This window comes from Atractosteus spatula (assembly GCF_055471065.1).
Source record: "Atractosteus spatula isolate fAtrSpa1 chromosome 16 unlocalized genomic scaffold, fAtrSpa1.hap1 SUPER_16_unloc_2, whole genome shotgun sequence".
NCBI classification, from domain to species: Eukaryota; Metazoa; Chordata; class Actinopteri; order Semionotiformes; family Lepisosteidae; genus Atractosteus; species Atractosteus spatula.
Window position 1 is genome coordinate 1,685,634 of NW_028296632.1, and position 14,960 is coordinate 1,700,593.

At 43.9% G+C, this 14,960-nt stretch overlaps 9 non-coding genes across 9 annotated transcripts; all 9 read right to left on the reverse strand.

The window, feature by feature from the left end:
- Positions 1–1,386: 1,386 nt before the first annotated feature.
- trnas-aga (transfer RNA serine (anticodon AGA)) lies at positions 1,387–1,468 on the reverse strand. The gene has a single exon. It is a non-coding gene; the product is annotated as a tRNA-Ser (tRNA).
- A 1,444-nt stretch (positions 1,469–2,912) lies between these two features.
- trnai-gau (transfer RNA isoleucine (anticodon GAU)) lies at positions 2,913–2,986 on the reverse strand. Its single transcript has one exon. It is a non-coding gene; the product is annotated as a tRNA-Ile (tRNA).
- A 2,834-nt stretch (positions 2,987–5,820) lies between these two features.
- On the reverse strand, positions 5,821–5,902 carry trnas-aga (transfer RNA serine (anticodon AGA)). Its single transcript has one exon. It is a non-coding gene; the product is annotated as a tRNA-Ser (tRNA).
- Positions 5,903–7,346: 1,444 nt separating this feature from the next.
- On the reverse strand, positions 7,347–7,420 carry trnai-gau (transfer RNA isoleucine (anticodon GAU)). Its single transcript has one exon. It is a non-coding gene; the product is annotated as a tRNA-Ile (tRNA).
- A 2,834-nt stretch (positions 7,421–10,254) lies between these two features.
- trnas-aga (transfer RNA serine (anticodon AGA)) lies at positions 10,255–10,336 on the reverse strand. Its single transcript has one exon. It is a non-coding gene; the product is annotated as a tRNA-Ser (tRNA).
- Positions 10,337–11,781: 1,445 nt separating this feature from the next.
- Positions 11,782–11,855, reverse strand: trnai-gau (transfer RNA isoleucine (anticodon GAU)). The gene has a single exon. It is a non-coding gene; the product is annotated as a tRNA-Ile (tRNA).
- Positions 11,856–12,413: 558 nt separating this feature from the next.
- trnag-gcc (transfer RNA glycine (anticodon GCC)) lies at positions 12,414–12,484 on the reverse strand. Its single transcript has one exon. It is a non-coding gene; the product is annotated as a tRNA-Gly (tRNA).
- A 1,494-nt stretch (positions 12,485–13,978) lies between these two features.
- On the reverse strand, positions 13,979–14,052 carry trnai-gau (transfer RNA isoleucine (anticodon GAU)). The gene has a single exon. It is a non-coding gene; the product is annotated as a tRNA-Ile (tRNA).
- Positions 14,053–14,610: 558 nt separating this feature from the next.
- Positions 14,611–14,681, reverse strand: trnag-gcc (transfer RNA glycine (anticodon GCC)). Its single transcript has one exon. It is a non-coding gene; the product is annotated as a tRNA-Gly (tRNA).
- Positions 14,682–14,960: the final 279 nt, after the last annotated feature.

Below are 14,960 nucleotides of genomic sequence, written 5' to 3' on the forward strand. Positions count from 1 at the left end.
ACATGGTTTCATTATGACCAGAATCGGTCTTGAGATATTTTTAACTTGATTTACAGTATTTGAGAGGTATGTCTTAACACCGATACTACAGTGCTTAAGTACTGCTCACGCATATATTTCTAGGTTTATATTATGCATTTCATACGGTCAAATTACTTTTGAGCAACTAATAAGAAGCGCGAAACGGTATGCGTTTTAGTTTCGTTTTGTGCTGGGACCCGTGGATTGCTTAGAGATATCAAGTACATACAAGTCATTTTTTAAATGTTGTAGTTCGTCTTGAAAAAATGTTACGAGTACATCATCTATCAACAATTACACAGGTTCTGTTTCCATATTGCGGATTTTGGTTACGTAATATTATTTTCTAGATTTCACGTTGTGAATATATGATTTGGGCAAACAGAGCCGCAAAGAAGTACATTATGGGTTGTTGTTGTTTTTTTTGCAGTTTTATCTAGAACAAGCGATGCTTAAACCTTTGTCTGATTCTTGTGAAACTATCCACACGACAGTTACAGTACCTAGGAGTTGACTTCAGTGATGTCACTGATGGGATGTTTCTAAAAATCCATCCTCTGTAAAACGTCTTCTCTAGTTGTCCTGCATATGTATTCGCTAATGAAGCTGTGTGTTCTGAGCCTGGATCTCTACATTTCTGTATGAACCAGCTTAGAGGGCTAAAGACAGCTTGTGTTTAAATTGAGTGTAAGGCAATTTATGCTTCTAAAGTCATGGTCAGCATTTATTATTGTACTGTGCTGTAAACTTGTTTGTGTGCCTAGTCACATTATTTTATAGCGTTTTTATAGTGTTATCAAATCCGGTGGCGCTGTGTGTTAGTTTCCTGACTCCCATGTCACATGGTCTGTGATTGAAACCTGTGAAACCGGTTTAATTCGTCACAGCCAGCACTCCGGCAGAGAGGGGGTTGTACTCGTAAAGTAGAAGCAGGCGAGATTTCCAGCGAAAGACACCTCCCCCCCACCCTCATACGATTCGCATTGTAATTACACATTGTAATTGTATTACACATTGTACACATGCTTAAAGAGAAGAGAGAAAACGCAAGCCTTCTTCAGGTGTGAGGGTCTTCTGCTCAGAATGAACTTGAACTTTATTGCCATATGTAACCGGTACTGGTACAATGGAATTCTTACTTACAGAAGGTCTCTCGATTGTAAAACAAGTGTAAAAAACAAGACAAAGTGCAAACAGTGCATCAAGACAATGTACAAACAAACAATAGACAATGTGCAAGTAAACATGTAGACATTTCTTTCCAAGGCAGCGGGTACAAGCGATCTCGCGTTTTAAAACCACCAGGAAAAGCAGAAAGGCACTTTTCCTTGCTTGCGCCGGCACACAACAACGTGAGGAGGACACCGTAGTCGGCAGGATTCGAACCTGCGCGGGGAGACCCCAATGGATTTCTAGTCCATCGCCTTAACCACTCGGCCACGACTACAGCGCGCGCCGCCGTTGTTGCGTTCTTGCTACAATCTCACATGGATCGCGAGGCGCCGGCGGAAACCTTTTTCGAAGTCGTTCTCCATTAAAAAAAAAACCTTTCCAAAATACAAGCCTTGCAGACAGACACGCCTCAGAGGACTTAAGGGTGGCTTCATGTGGGAATGATAAAGTCTCCCCGTCCGGACAGGAAAATGGCACTTTGTTAGACACAAAGAAACAATCAACAACAGACAAATGTCCACAAGCATTTAAGAAGCCGCACCATGTTCTTGCTACAATCTCACACGGATCGCGAGACGCCGGCGGAAATCTTTTTCAAAGTCGTTCTCCGTTAAAAAAAAAAAACCTTTCCAAAATACAAACCTTGCAGACAGACACGCCTCAGAGGACTTAAGGGTTGCTTCATGTCGGAATGATAAAGTCTCCCCGTCCGGACAGGAAAATGGCACTTTGTTAGACACAAAAAAACAATCAACAACAGACAAATGTCTACAAGCATTTTAGAAGCCGCACTTGAAATAGCTCTTATATTCGTGTTAGACGCAGGAATCGCCTTTTTATTGACGCTCTTACGAACGCCATGGAAAGCAAAACAAAGCAAAGCAGAGCAGAACAAAACGAACAAAATAAAACCCTCACGTCCAGCACTTGAATATAATGCCGTTACGTGCCGAAGCGGTATTGGACGTCATCCTAGCACTGCAACCCGGGGCGTACGGTATACGGGAACGAGCACACGTCACGAATTGTCTCTAATCACTCCCTGCACTGTAAGGCGCCTTGAAGCGTGCACCCTCAACATTCATCTTTGCGCATCTGTGAAAGGTAAACTCTTGAGCAAACTCTGAACCAGTCGCTCAAACTCCAGCTAGGATTAGGGGTAGCATTCCCACGCTACTTGAACACTTTGTTTACGCTCAGTGCTGGATTTTGGGAACTTTAGGACGAGTGGGACTTTTCTCCTATCTGTCAATTCGTTTTGTTTTGGAGACTCTTGGCTGTCTGTGTTGTATAGTGCAGCGTGAAGAAAACGTTTTCGAAAACTGTGCCGGCTCAAAAGTTGTAAGAAATCCTCTCCAGCTCTTTTAAGTCTCTTCAGTTTTGTCATTTAAAGTGAAACTAGATGTATAACTGGAGCCTCACTTATGCAAATGGTGAGGCTCCAGTTCAACATCTAGTTTCACTTTATATGACAGAAGTACGTCAGACTGCGCCGGAATGGGGGATCACTTACGGTTATTTTTACCATCTTAAACATTTGAAATCCTCCCCTATGCAATTGTGACATTTCATCTTGGCTCCACCTAGGACACTCTTCAATCTTCCATCACTTCTCTCTTTTCCCGCAACACTCTCATCTGTTGGTAGTATGTGGCGTCTTTGCATTACCACCAATCTCACCACAGCAACAGGTTTTGGCAAGAGAGGAGGAGACTGCCTGGCCCGAACGGGGATCGAACCCACGACCTTGGCGTTATCAGCACCACACTCTAACCAACTGAGCTAACAGGCCTCGTGCCCCCTGTCCTTTCTGTGCTGCAAAAAATGGAATTCAGGGAAGTTTCTTTTGTCCTTCTTTGAATAGAAAGCCCTGCGATTCAGTGTACGGGCTTTCTCGTGCTGTTTAATGGTTCTTGTAACCCAAATCCTACACTGGCCTGAAGTGCCCCCCCATTTCACAGCATTTTTCAGCTGATTTCAAATGTACCTAAAGGAGAAGCATTATTGAAGACCATCAATTACCAAGAGCTTTTGTCAAAGGTTTTGGTGGTCACTTTTAATGACCACAGAGAGCTATGACCTCGGTTTTACATCTCATCCAAAAGACGGCGCCTTTTTACCACACAGCGTCTCCGTCACTATACTGGGGCATTGGGACCCGCACAGACCTCAAGGTGAGCGCCCCACCCCTGGCTCCATTAACACCGCTTCCAGCTGTAAGCTTTGCTTTTCCCTGTAGGTCACCCTCATCCGGGTACTGACCTGGCTCACAGCTTCTAAGCTTCAGTGGGTTTTCAGTTGCGAGTTGAAAGGGGATGCAAGTGATGGAGCCGCTCGCTGCAAAAGCCACTGCATTGGCCGGGAATCGAACCCGGGCCTCCCACGTGGCAGGCAGAATTCTACCACTGAACCACCAATGCACGCTGCAAGGCTCTACAAAAAGTCGCTTTTTTACCACTCTGTGCTGGATGTTGTGTCCCAAGGGAACTTCTGGACGAGTGAGAATTTTCTGCTATCAAAATTTGGTTTCGGAGACTTTTGGCAGCCTACAGATGCAGCCATTCAAAATGCGCGGGCGATAACGCATTATTTTGCGGTACGCTGTACGCAGTCTACCGCAAGCTACCGGTAAATACCGCGAGTTACCGTAAATTCTCCTATAATACGACAAGCAAAATAATAGTATCCGGAATTTCCGCAAGGTGGAGCTAATAAAGCTCAACCTCTCACGTTTGAGCTGTGGCCATCAAAGTCTTTAACGAAGATATTACTAATAGTATTAATAATGAATGACCTTGGACAAGCTGTAAGTGTAAACTCAAAGTATTGCCCTGGTCAACATTCTTTTTTTCATTGACCGTCTTTGTAAAAGTAACACCACAGCATTTCGCAATCACGCATTTGTTTCCAATCATGCAAAGTACAGTAATTTTTGAGAATCGATTCACCATGCCTTTCACATGCTCATAAAAGAGATTGATTTAGGAACATAAACATATTACCGTATGAAAACTGTACTGTATACAGTATGTATATGTATATTTAATGTCTTAACTGTGCCCGTTTAAGTATTGAATATTCATATCTAATTTTACCACTGAAGGGAAATCTTAGTAGCTGAGCATAAAAAGAATAGGAGCATACTGCAACGCGTGTGAAGGCCATAAACGATATTAATTTTGGAACATAAACATAGAGTATATGGCTGGTCTCGGTACTTTAAAGAAAACATACACGAAACATGGTTTCATTATGACCAGAATCGGTCTTGAGATATTTTTAACTTGATTTACAGTATTTGAGAGGTATGTCTTAACACCGATACTACAGTGCTTAAGTACTGCTCACGCATATATTTCTAGGTTTATATTATGCATTTCATACGGTCAAATTACTTTTGAGCAACTAATAAGAAGCGCGAAACGGTATGCGTTTTAGTTTCGTTTTGTGCTGGGACCCGTGGATTGCTTAGAGATATCAAGTACATACAAGTCATTTTTTAAATGTTGTAGTTCGTCTTGAAAAAATGTTACGAGTACATCATCTATCAACAATTACACAGGTTCTGTTTCCATATTGCGGATTTTGGTTACGTAATATTATTTTCTAGATTTCACGTTGGGAATATATGATTTGGGCAAACAGAGCCGCAAAGAAGTACATTATGGGTTGTTGTTGTTTTTTTTTGCAGTTTTATCTAGAACAAGCGATGCTTAAACCTTTGTCTGATTCTTGTGAAACTATCCACACGACAGTTACAGTACCTAGGAGTTGACTTCAGTGATGTCACTGATGGGATGTTTCTAAAAATCCATCCTCTGTAAAACGTCTTCTCTAGTTGTCCTGCATATGTATTCGCTAATGAAGCTGTGTGTTCTGAGCCTGGATCTCTACATTTCTGTATGAACCAGCTTAGAGGGCTAAAGACAGCTTGTGTTTAAATTGAGTGTAAGGCAATTTATGCTTCTAAAGTCATGGTCAGCATTTATTATTGTACTGTGCTGTAAACTTGTTTGTGTGCCTAGTCACATTATTTTATAGCGTTTTTATAGTGTTATCAAATCCGGTGGCGCTGTGTGTTAGTTTCCTGACTCCCATGTCACATGGTCTGTGATTGAAACCTGTGAAACCGGTTTAATTCGTCACAGCCAGCACTCCGGCAGAGAGGGGGTTGTACTCGTAAAGTAGAAGCAGGCGAGATTTCCAGCGAAAGACACCTCCCCCCCACCCTCATACGATTCGCATTGTAATTACACATTGTAATTGTATTACACATTGTACACATGCTTAAAGAGAAGAGAGAAAACGCAAGCCTTCTTCAGGTGTGAGGGTCTTCTGCTCAGAATGAACTTGAACTTTATTGCCATATGTAACCGGTACTGGTACAATGGAATTCTTACTTACAGAAGGTCTCTCGATTGTAAAACAAGTGTAAAAAACAAGACAAAGTGCAAACAGTGCATCAAGACAATGTACAAACAAACAATAGACAATGTGCAAGTAAACATGTAGACATTTCTTTCCAAGGCAGCGGGTACAAGCGATCTCGCGTTTTAAAACCACCAGGAAAAGCAGAAAGGCACTTTTCCTTGCTTGCGCCGGCACACAACAACGTGAGGAGGACACCGTAGTCGGCAGGATTCGAACCTGCGCGGGGAGACCCCAATGGATTTCTAGTCCATCGCCTTAACCACTCGGCCACGACTACAGCGCGCGCCGCCGTTGTTGCGTTCTTGCTACAATCTCACATGGATCGCGAGGCGCCGGCGGAAACCTTTTTCAAAGTCGTTCTCCATTAAAAAAAAAACCTTTCCAAAATACAAGCCTTGCAGACAGACACGCCTCAGAGGACTTAAGGGTGGCTTCATGTGGGAATGATAAAGTCTCCCCGTCCGGACAGGAAAATGGCACTTTGTTAGACACAAAGAAACAATCAACAACAGACAAATGTCCACAAGCATTTAAGAAGCCGCACCATGTTCTTGCTACAATCTCACACGGATCGCGAGACGCCGGCGGAAATCTTTTTCAAAGTCGTTCTCCGTTAAAAAAAAAAAACCTTTCCAAAATACAAACCTTGCAGACAGACACGCCTCAGAGGACTTAAGGGTTGCTTCATGTCGGAATGATAAAGTCTCCCCGTCCGGACAGGAAAATGGCACTTTGTTAGACACAAAAAAACAATCAACAACAGACAAATGTCTACAAGCATTTTAGAAGCCGCACTTGAAATAGCTCTTATATTCGTGTTAGACGCAGGAATCGCCTTTTTATTGACGCTCTTACGAACGCCATGGAAAGCAAAACAAAGCAAAGCAGAGCAGAACAAAACGAACAAAATAAAACCCTCACGTCCAGCACTTGAATATAATGCCGTTACGTGCCGAAGCGGTATTGGACGTCATCCTAGCACTGCAACCCGGGGCGTACGGTATACGGGAACGAGCACACGTCACGAATTGTCTCTAATCACTCCCTGCACTGTAAGGCGCCTTGAAGCGTGCACCCTCAACATTCATCTTTGCGCATCTGTGAAAGGTAAACTCTTGAGCAAACTCTGAACCAGTCGCTCAAACTCCAGCTAGGATTAGGGGTAGCATTCCCACGCTACTTGAACACTTTGTTTACGCTCAGTGCTGGATTTTGGGAACTTTAGGACGAGTGGGACTTTTCTCCTATCTGTCAATTCGTTTTGTTTTGGAGACTCTTGGCTGTCTGTGTTGTATAGTGCAGCGTGAAGAAAACGTTTTCGAAAACTGTGCCGGCTCAAAAGTTGTAAGAAATCCTCTCCAGCTCTTTTAAGTCTCTTCAGTTTTGTCATTTAAAGTGAAACTAGATGTATAACTGGAGCCTCACTTATGCAAATGGTGAGGCTCCAGTTCAACATCTAGTTTCACTTTATATGACAGAAGTACGTCAGACTGCGCCGGAATGGGGGATCACTTACGGTTATTTTTACCATCTTAAACATTTGAAATCCTCCCCTATGCAATTGTGACATTTCATCTTGGCTCCACCTAGGACACTCTTCAATCTTCCATCACTTCTCTCTTTTCCCGCAACACTCTCATCTGTTGGTAGTATGTGGCGTCTTTGCATTACCACCAATCTCACCACAGCAACAGGTTTTGGCAAGAGAGGAGGAGACTGCCTGGCCCGAACGGGGATCGAACCCACGACCTTGGCGTTATCAGCACCACACTCTAACCAACTGAGCTAACAGGCCTCGTGCCCCCTGTCCTCTCTGTGCTGCAAAAAATGGAATTCAGGGAAGTTTCTTTTGTCCTTCTTTGAATAGAAAGCCCTGCGATTCAGTGTACGGGCTTTCTCGTGCTGTTTAATGGTTCTTGTAACCCAAATCCTACACTGGCCTGAAGTGCCCCCCCATTTCACAGCATTTTTCAGCTGATTTCAAATGTACCTAAAGGAGAAGCATTATTGAAGACCATCAATTACCAAGAGCTTTTGTCAAAGGTTTTGGTGGTCACTTTTAATGACCACAGAGAGCTATGACCTCGGTTTTACATCTCATCCAAAAGACGGCGCCTTTTTACCACACAGCGTCTCCGTCACTATACTGGGGCATTGGGACCCGCACAGACCTCAAGGTGAGCGCCCCACCCCTGGCTCCATTAACACCGCTTCCAGCTGTAAGCTTTGCTTTTCCCTGTAGGTCACCCTCATCCGGGTACTGACCTGGCTCACAGCTTCTAAGCTTCAGTGGGTTTTCAGTTGCGAGTTGAAAGGGGATGCAAGTGATGGAGCCGCTCGCTGCAAAAGCCACTGCATTGGCCGGGAATCGAACCCGGGCCTCCCACGTGGCAGGCAGAATTCTACCACTGAACCACCAATGCACGCTGCAAGGCTCTACAAAAAGTCGCTTTTTTACCACTCTGTGCTGGATGTTGTGTCCCAAGGGAACTTCTGGACGAGTGAGAATTTTCTGCTATCAAAATTTGGTTTCGGAGACTTTTGGCAGCCTACAGATGCAGCCATTCAAAATGCGCGGGCGATAACGCATTATTTTGCGGTACGCTGTACGCAGTCTACCGCAAGCTACCGGTAAATACCGCGAGTTACCGTAAATTCTCCTATAATACGACAAGCAAAATAATAGTATCCGGAATTTCCGCAAGGTGGAGCTAATAAAGCTCAACCTCTCACGTTTGAGCTGTGGCCATCAAAGTCTTTAACGAAGATATTACTAATAGTATTAATAATGAATGACCTTGGACAAGCTGTAAGTGTAAACTCAAAGTATTGCCCTGGTCAACATTCTTTTTTTCATTGACCGTCTTTGTAAAAGTAACACCACAGCATTTCGCAATCACGCATTTGTTTCCAATCATGCAAAGTACAGTAATTTTTGAGAATCGATTCACCATGCCTTTCACATGCTCATAAAAGAGATTGATTTAGGAACATAAACATATTACCGTATGAAAACTGTACTGTATACAGTATGTATATGTATATTTAATGTCTTAACTGTGCCCGTTTAAGTATTGAATATTCATATCTAATTTTACCACTGAAGGGAAATCTTAGTAGCTGAGCATAAAAAGAATAGGAGCATACTGCAACGCGTGTGAAGGCCATAAACGATATTAATTTTGGAACATAAACATAGAGTATATGGCTGGTCTCGGTACTTTAAAGAAAACATACACGAAACATGGTTTCATTATGACCAGAATCGGTCTTGAGATATTTTTAACTTGATTTACAGTATTTGAGAGGTATGTCTTAACACCGATACTACAGTGCTTAAGTACTGCTCACGCATATATTTCTAGGTTTATATTATGCATTTCATACGGTCAAATTACTTTTGAGCAACTAATAAGAAGCGCGAAACGGTATGCGTTTTAGTTTCGTTTTGTGCTGGGACCCGTGGATTGCTTAGAGATATCAAGTACATACAAGTCATTTTTTAAATGTTGTAGTTCGTCTTGAAAAAATGTTACGAGTACATCATCTATCAACAATTACACAGGTTCTGTTTCCATATTGCGGATTTTGGTTACGTAATATTATTTTCTAGATTTCACGTTGTGAATATATGATTTGGGCAAACAGAGCCGCAAAGAAGTACATTATGGGTTGTTGTTGTTTTTTTTTGCAGTTTTATCTAGAACAAGCGATGCTTAAACCTTTGTCTGATTCTTGTGAAACTATCCACACGACAGTTACAGTACCTAGGAGTTGACTTCAGTGATGTCACTGATGGGATGTTTCTAAAAATCCATCCTCTGTAAAACGTCTTCTCTAGTTGTCCTGCATATGTATTCGCTAATGAAGCTGTGTGTTCTGAGCCTGGATCTCTACATTTCTGTATGAACCAGCTTAGAGGGCTAAAGACAGCTTGTGTTTAAATTGAGTGTAAGGCAATTTATGCTTCTAAAGTCATGGTCAGCATTTATTATTGTACTGTGCTGTAAACTTGTTTGTGTGCCTAGTCACATTATTTTATAGCGTTTTTATAGTGTTATCAAATCCGGTGGCGCTGTGTGTTAGTTTCCTGACTCCCATGTCACATGGTCTGTGATTGAAACCTGTGAAACCGGTTTAATTCGTCACAGCCAGCACTCCGGCAGAGAGGGGGTTGTACTCGTAAAGTAGAAGCAGGCGAGATTTCCAGCGAAAGACACCTCCCCCCCACCCTCATACGATTCGCATTGTAATTACACATTGTAATTGTATTACACATTGTACACATGCTTAAAGAGAAGAGAGAAAACGCAAGCCTTCTTCAGGTGTGAGGGTCTTCTGCTCAGAATGAACTTGAACTTTATTGCCATATGTAACCGGTACTGGTACAATGGAATTCTTACTTACAGAAGGTCTCTCGATTGTAAAACAAGTGTAAAAAACAAGACAAAGTGCAAACAGTGCATCAAGACAATGTACAAACAAACAATAGACAATGTGCAAGTAAACATGTAGACATTTCTTTCCAAGGCAGCGGGTACAAGCGATCTCGCGTTTTAAAACCACCAGGAAAAGCAGAAAGGCACTTTTCCTTGCTTGCGCCGGCACACAACAACGTGAGGAGGACACCGTAGTCGGCAGGATTCGAACCTGCGCGGGGAGACCCCAATGGATTTCTAGTCCATCGCCTTAACCACTCGGCCACGACTACAGCGCGCGCCGCCGTTGTTGCGTTCTTGCTACAATCTCACATGGATCGCGAGGCGCCGGCGGAAACCTTTTTCAAAGTCGTTCTCCATTAAAAAAAAAACCTTTCCAAAATACAAGCCTTGCAGACAGACACGCCTCAGAGGACTTAAGGGTGGCTTCATGTGGGAATGATAAAGTCTCCCCGTCCGGACAGGAAAATGGCACTTTGTTAGACACAAAGAAACAATCAACAACAGACAAATGTCCACAAGCATTTAAGAAGCCGCACCATGTTCTTGCTACAATCTCACACGGATCGCGAGACGCCGGCGGAAATCTTTTTCAAAGTCGTTCTCCGTTAAAAAAAAAAAAACCTTTCCAAAATACAAACCTTGCAGACAGACACGCCTCAGAGGACTTAAGGGTTGCTTCATGTCGGAATGATAAAGTCTCCCCGTCCGGACAGGAAAATGGCACTTTGTTAGACACAAAAAAACAATCAACAACAGACAAATGTCTACAAGCATTTTAGAAGCCGCACTTGAAATAGCTCTTATATTCGTGTTAGACGCAGGAATCGCCTTTTTATTGACGCTCTTACGAACGCCATGGAAAGCAAAACAAAGCAAAGCAGAGCAGAACAAAACGAACAAAATAAAACCCTCACGTCCAGCACTTGAATATAATGCCGTTACGTGCCGAAGCGGTATTGGACGTCATCCTAGCACTGCAACCCGGGGCGTACGGTATACGGGAACGAGCACACGTCACGAATTGTCTCTAATCACTCCCTGCACTGTAAGGCGCCTTGAAGCGTGCACCCTCAACATTCATCTTTGCGCATCTGTGAAAGGTAAACTCTTGAGCAAACTCTGAACCAGTCGCTCAAACTCCAGCTAGGATTAGGGGTAGCATTCCCACGCTACTTGAACACTTTGTTTACGCTCAGTGCTGGATTTTGGGAACTTTAGGACGAGTGGGACTTTTCTCCTATCTGTCAATTCGTTTTGTTTTGGAGACTCTTGGCTGTCTGTGTTGTATAGTGCAGCGTGAAGAAAACGTTTTCGAAAACTGTGCCGGCTCAAAAGTTGTAAGAAATCCTCTCCAGCTCTTTTAAGTCTCTTCAGTTTTGTCATTTAAAGTGAAACTAGATGTATAACTGGAGCCTCACTTATGCAAATGGTGAGGCTCCAGTTCAACATCTAGTTTCACTTTATATGACAGAAGTACGTCAGACTGCGCCGGAATGGGGGATCACTTACGGTTATTTTTACCATCTTAAACATTTGAAATCCTCCCCTATGCAATTGTGACACTTCATCTTGGCTCCACCTAGGACACTCTTCAATCTTCCATCACTTCTCTCTTTTCCCGCAACACTCTCATCTGTTGGTAGTATGTGGCGTCTTTGCATTACCACCAATCTCACCACAGCAACAGGTTTTGGCAAGAGAGGAGGAGACTGCCTGGCCCGAACGGGGATCGAACCCACTACCTTGGCGTTATCAGCACCACACTCTAACCAACTGAGCTAACAGGCCTCGTGCCCCCTGTCCTCTCTGTGCTGCAAAAAATGGAATTCAGGGAAGTTTCTTTTGTCCTTCTTTGAATAGAAAGCCCTGCGATTCAGTGTACGGGCTTTCTCGTGCTGTTTAATGGTTCTTGTAACCCAAATCCTACACTGGCCTGAAGTGCCCCCCCATTTCACAGCATTTTTCAGCTGATTTCAAATGTACCTAAAGGAGAAGCATTATTGAAGACCATCAATTACCAAGAGCTTTTGTCAAAGGTTTTGGTGGTCACTTTTAATGACCACAGAGAGCTATGACCTCGGTTTTACATCTCATCCAAAAGACGGCGCCTTTTTACCACACAGCGTCTCCGTCACTATACTGGGGCATTGGGACCCGCACAGACCTCAAGGTGAGCGCCCCACCCCTGGCTCCATTAACACCGCTTCCAGCTGTAAGCTTTGCTTTTCCCTGTAGGTCACCCTCATCCGGGTACTGACCTGGCTCACAGCTTCTAAGCTTCAGTGGGTTTTCAGTTGCGAGTTGAAAGGGGATGCAAGTGATGGAGCCGCTCGCTGCAAAAGCCACTGCATTGGCCGGGAATCGAACCCGGGCCTCCCACGTGGCAGGCGAGAATTCTACCACTGAACCACCAATGCACGCTGCAAGGCTCTACAAAAAAGACGCTTTTTTACCACTCTGTGCTGGATGTTGTGTCCCAAGGGAACTTCTGGACGAGTGAGAATTTTCTGCTATCAAAATTTGGTTTCGGAGACTTTTGGCAGCCTACAGATGCAGCCATTCAAAATGCGCGGGCGATAACGCATTATTTTGCGGTACGCTGTACGCAGTCTACCGCAAGCTACCGGTAAATACCGCGAGTTACCGTAAATTCTCCTATAATACGACAAGCAAAATAATAGTATCCGGAATTTCCGCAAGGTGGAGCTAATAAAGCTCAACCTCTCATGTTTGAGCTGTGGCCATCAAAGTCTTTAACGAAGATATTACTAATAGTATTAATAATGAATGACCTTGGACAAGCTGTAAGTGTAAACTCAAAGTATTGCCCTGGTCAACATTCTTTTTTTCATTGACCGTCTTTGTAAAAGTAACACCACAGCATTTCGCAATCACGCATTTGTTTCCAATCATGAAACAAAGTCTCCCCGTCCGGACAGGAAAATGGCACTTTGTTAGACACAAAAAAACAATCAACAACAGCACTTGAAATAGCTCTTATATTCGTGTTAGACGCAGGAATCGCCTTTTTATTGACGCTCTTACGAACGCCATGGAAAGCAAAACAAAGCAAAGCAGAGCAGAACAAAACGAACAAAATAAAACCCTCACGTCCAGCACTTGAATATAATGCCGTTACGTGCCGAAGCGGTATTGGACGTCATCCTAGCACTGCAACCCGGGGCGTACGGTATACGGGAACGAGCACACGTCACGAATTGTCTCTAATCACTCCCTGCACTGTAAGGCGCCTTGAAGCGTGCACCCTCAACATTCATCTTTGCGCATCTGTGAAAGGTAAACTCTTGAGCAAACTCTGAACCAGTCGCTCAAACTCCAGCTAGGATTAGGGGTAGCATTCCCACGCTACTTGAACACTTTGTTTACGCTCAGTGCTGGATTTTGGGAACTTTAGGACGAGTGGGACTTTTCTCCTATCTGTCAATTCGTTTTGTTTTGGAGACTCTTGGCTGTCTGTGTTGTATAGTGCAGCGTGAAGAAAACGTTTTCGAAAACTGTGCCGGCTCAAAAGTTGTAAGAAATCCTCTCCAGCTCTTTTAAGTCTCTTCAGTTTTGTCATTTAAAGTGAAACTAGATGTATAACTGGAGCCTCACTTATGCAAATGGTGAGGCTCCAGTTCAACATCTAGTTTCACTTTATATGACAGAAGTACGTCAGACTGCGCCGGAATGGGGGATCACTTACGGTTATTTTTACCATCTTAAACATTTGAAATCCTCCCCTATGCAATTGTGACACTTCATCTTGGCTCCACCTAGGACACTCTTCAATCTTCCATCACTTCTCTCTTTTCCCGCAACACTCTCATCTGTTGGTAGTATGTGGCGTCTTTGCATTACCACCAATCTCACCACAGCAACAGGTTTTGGCAAGAGAGGAGGAGACTGCCTGGCCCGAACGGGGATCGAACCCACGACCTTGGCGTTATCAGCACCACACTCTAACCAACTGAGCTAACAGGCCTCGTGCCCCCTGTCCTCTCTGTGCTGCAAAAAATGGAATTCAGGGAAGTTTCTTTTGTCCTTCTTTGAATAGAAAGCCCTGCGATTTAGTGTACGGGCTTTCTCGTGCTGTTTAATGGTTCTTGTAACCCAAATCCTACACTGGCCTGAAGTGCCCCCCCATTTCACAGCATTTTTCAGCTGATTTCAAATGTACCTAAAGGAGAAGCATTATTGAAGACCATCAATTACCAAGAGCTTTTGTCAAAGGTTTTGGTGGTCACTTTTAATGACCACAGAGAGCTATGACCTCGGTTTTACATCTCATCCAAAAGACGGCGCCTTTTTACCACACAGCGTCTCCGTCACTATACTGGGGCATTGGGACCCGCACAGACCTCAAGGTGAGCGCCCCACCCCTGGCTCCATTAACACCGCTTCCAGCTGTAAGCTTTGCTTTTCCCTGTAGGTCATCCTCATCCGGGTACTGACCTGGCTCACAGCTTCTAAGCTTCAGTGGGTTTTCAGTTGCGAGTTGAAAGGGGATGCAAGTGATGGAGCCGCTCGCTGCAAAAGCCACTGCATTGGCCGGGAATCGAACCCGGGCCTCCCACGTGGCAGGCGAGAATTCTACCACTGAACCACCAATGCACGCTGCAAGGCTCTACAAAAAAGACGCTTTTTTACCACTCTGTGCTGGATGTTGTGTCCCAAGGGAACTTCTGGACGAGTGAGAATTTTCTGCTATCAAAATTTGGTTTCGGAGACTTTTGGCAGCCTACAGATGCAGCCATTCAAAATGCGCGGGCGATAACGCATTATTTTGCGGTACGCTGTACGCAGTCTACCGCAAGCTACCGGTAAATACCGCGAGTTACCGTAAATTCTCCTATAATACGACAAGCAAAATAATAGTATCCGGAATTTCCG